This window comes from Momordica charantia (genome assembly GCF_013281855.1).
Source record: "Momordica charantia cultivar OHB3-1 chromosome 9 unlocalized genomic scaffold, Mcharantia_2.0 BLBB01000009.1, whole genome shotgun sequence".
Taxonomy (NCBI): domain Eukaryota; kingdom Viridiplantae; phylum Streptophyta; class Magnoliopsida; order Cucurbitales; family Cucurbitaceae; genus Momordica; species Momordica charantia.
In genome coordinates, this window is record NW_028275167.1 from 445,267 (window position 1) to 448,963 (window position 3,697).

General features: G+C 28.9%; 1 pseudogene; it reads right to left on the bottom strand.

Moving 5' to 3' along the window:
• Positions 1-2,443: 2,443 nt before the first annotated feature.
• LOC111013534 (S-protein homolog 1 pseudogene) lies at positions 2,444-2,887 on the bottom strand (annotated as a pseudogene).
• Between the last annotated feature and the right edge of the window lie 810 nt (positions 2,888-3,697).

Sequence of the window (3,697 nt, forward strand, 5' to 3'; positions counted from 1 at the left end):
TTTGACCTTTCTTATAAATATATTAGAAGTCTTATGCAAATTTCAAAAGAAGGTTTTTAAATTTTAGTTTAGATTTTGAAAACATTTTTAACAAGTAAATGGCAAAGAAAAAAAATAAAAAAATAGATATCTCTAAAGTTATTTTGAATGTTATTTAATTTCTAATTTGAAGAAAGTTGATAGGTTCATTTTTATGTGTACTAAAAATTGTGTTTTGTGATGTTGTAAATTGATGCCCATTGCAATCTCTATAATTCTCCTTATGGATTGTTGAATAAAGTTCTTCTCTCTGATTGACAATTTTCTACTTCTTAAAACTTAGATTTCTGCTTGTATTTTTTAAATGTTGGCTAATTTTGGAGCAAGAAGGTTCAATGTCTTTACATATATAATCGGTATCATAACTAGAGAGGAAGGATTATAAATTAAGTATGTGATCGTAATGATGGGAAAAATTTTATACTTCTACCACAGTAATAAAAAGAAAATATTCGAGAAGTTTAAAGAAATCAGTAAAATGAAACACAATAATTAACAAAACTCCAAACCAGAATTATTAACTAGAACTATTATAACAGGTTTGAGTATTTCAATTAGGATGATTAAAACCCAAGTCCATGAGTTTAGTTGGATCACACATCGTCTTTGTATTTTTTCGATGTGGGATAACTTTCTGGCATTTAGAGATCATCCTTGTACTCTTCTAATGTAGGACAATTTTCATTTCGATATATTGCCAAAACCCATGATCGATTATCACGTTTTTCGTTTCTTGATATGGTACTCGTCGTATTTTTCGCTACGCCAAATTTATGCACAAACAAAACAATTATTATATCAATAAAAATTTAGAATACAATGTTGTCTCTCTATAAAAGTTACTGACTTTATTCAAATATGTATTTTGCGTACTTTTTAGCCATTAATGAAAAGTATAGGATCATTTTTTTTACTTTTTGGAATTGATATCGTATGGCTTACACTAGTAGATCTCTATAATCGAGGCTTGTTGTCCGAGCACAATAACCAGTGTAGGACTCGACTCGTACAATATCCCATTTTTTACCACTACACCAATCTTCTCCGAGACGAATAAACATATCATCATTCATTATAGGGAAGGAATATATGATAAATTAAAGAAAAATAAATTGGGCAGAAGAAATATGTGGGTCAAGCTTCAAGAGAAAACCCTAGTGGCTAAATTCATGGGATGTTTATATATACAAAGTTCAAATTAATTGACAATAATTGATATATCAAAGAATAAATAATTATTATAGTTAAACACAACTCATAGATTTTGTCTCAGAACAAAGAGAAAAAAAATGCTGACTTTTTGGCCTATAACGTGTAACGTGCACCCTGTGAATAATTATTACCTGTATTTTATAAGATCTTGTTTATAAGATTAGGATTACAGCTGCCTTTTATATTATTTTGTTTTTATATTTTATTTCTCAATTATACCAATATATATAAGCTTAGTTCCATGAATTTTGGCTCCATTTATTTACTACAAAGCAGAATTTACGCTTCATTTGCTTATGCACGTCCATATTTTCATCCATATAGATTCAATATCGACATTATCTGCATCATGTCTCTCCAAAAAATTGACAAGATATAAAAAATATCAATATATATATGTGAGAATAATATCAATAAATTTTAAATATTTTAAAAAATATTAATAAATTTTAAGTTATTTAAGAAGAGTGATTTGTTATTCTATGAATTTTTTTATTTTTATAACTTTTCTAGTAATATCCATCTACGTTAATATTTTACCAATATTTTTACTGACATTTTTATTGACATCCACATTCAAAATCTTATCTCTAACACAACTATCGTTATCTGTCTCATAGAAATTTCCAATAATGGAACCGTGTACATGGGTTCGTCCAAAAAATAGAACGTTGACATTTTTGTTTTAATTTTTTATATCAAATTTAATTTTATAATTTCTTATTTTTTGTTATTTTTATATTTATTATATATTTTTTTATTCAAATTATAATTATGAAATAAAAAAATTAACATTCAGTTTTTTTAATTGTAAATAAATCAGCACTCCTCCAACTGAATAATAGAGGACTTCTAAAATTTCGACCGTAATTAAAATTTATATTTTAACCAATGAAATTTTTTAAATTAGGGACAAAATCATTATCAATTTTAAAATCTATAAACTAAATCATTACTCCAAAAAAATTACACGATCCAAAGTATTTTATTCAACCAAGAGAAATTTAAAGGATAATTTAGATATTATATGAAAAATTAGAATACTAAAAAAATTTCTTAAACACACTACTACTTAATTTTATAGTAACCATATTATAGCTTGAACAACAAACTTTTACACTAAGCCTCAACATTTGGATCCCATGAGATTACACGAAATGGAAATACCCCTCTTATTAATTGACATATATTTTCACTCCCACTTGTGAATAAGCTGGTCTTGATTCACAGGAATATCTTTTATGTAAATTCCATCATCTTTGGCGATCCAAATGCAAGTTTTCCAGTTGCATCTTGTATAAAGCCAATAACCTTTACCGTTGTCAACCCAATACACATCAAAATCAGCATGAGAATTGTTTGGCTTGCGCAAATAGCACCAAAAAAGTGTAGTGCCCCAGATATTGTCTTTGAAAGCAAAACTGTATTGAGTTCCAACACTGATGTTGTGTTCTCCCAAATCATCGTCCTTGGATTGACAGTGCACGAATAGCGTTTGTTCGCTGTTCAGCTCGTTGACGATATTAACATGCCATGTTGGCCAACTCGGCCACGCGGACGAAGCTAATGTGGAGCAATGAAGAAGGACCAAAGCCACCACAATCATGAACCCTAATGGCTCTTTGAGACACCCCATTTAAGAAACGAACTGGTTTAGTTTATTTGTTTCTAATTTCTGTGTTTCTGAATTAGAAGCAAAGAAATTATATATAGGAAATTTTCCAAGTGACTTTAGAAACAAATATATAGAGTGATTTACTCGAAATCAAATGACAAAAATGTCCATGGATTAAATTACACGTGTAAGATGGAGCAGTTTATAGAACCAATATAATTATTGGAGTTTCAAATTTTTTTAATTCAAATATCTCTAGTTAAATGTCCATAAAAACTAGAGTTTAGTTGTTTGAGATAATAGTAATTTATTTGATTTTTTAATTTAAAAAATAGTGAAAATACATGATGGTAGACTTTCTTCCATCCTTTTATAGGATATTTATTATATTACATGCATGTTGGTTGTAAACTAGATCCCGAGATTCATCCACAAGTTACGCAATGACTATTGGGCTTACCAATCACTCTTGTTCGACCCTCGAGGGTTCCTCCTACGCATCTAGGTTTTTTAGTATAGCTCTGATACAATTGTTGTTGAGGACAACACTACTCTCGTACCCTCAAGTATCTCTACAATTGTATGATATTGTCTACTTTGGGCACAACACTCATGACTTTGATTTTGGTAATTTCACTAAAAATGCCTCATACCAATGAAAATAATTGTTCTTATCTGTATACCACGAATCACTCTCTTCCTTAACAATTATAGGACTTTATTTGCAAACTTTGCAACCCCAACATACTCTTCTTATTGCCATTTAGTTTTAAGATAAGTATAATTATGAAAAATAGCTGCTTTAGCTAGTTTGAATTGTTCTCAATAGTG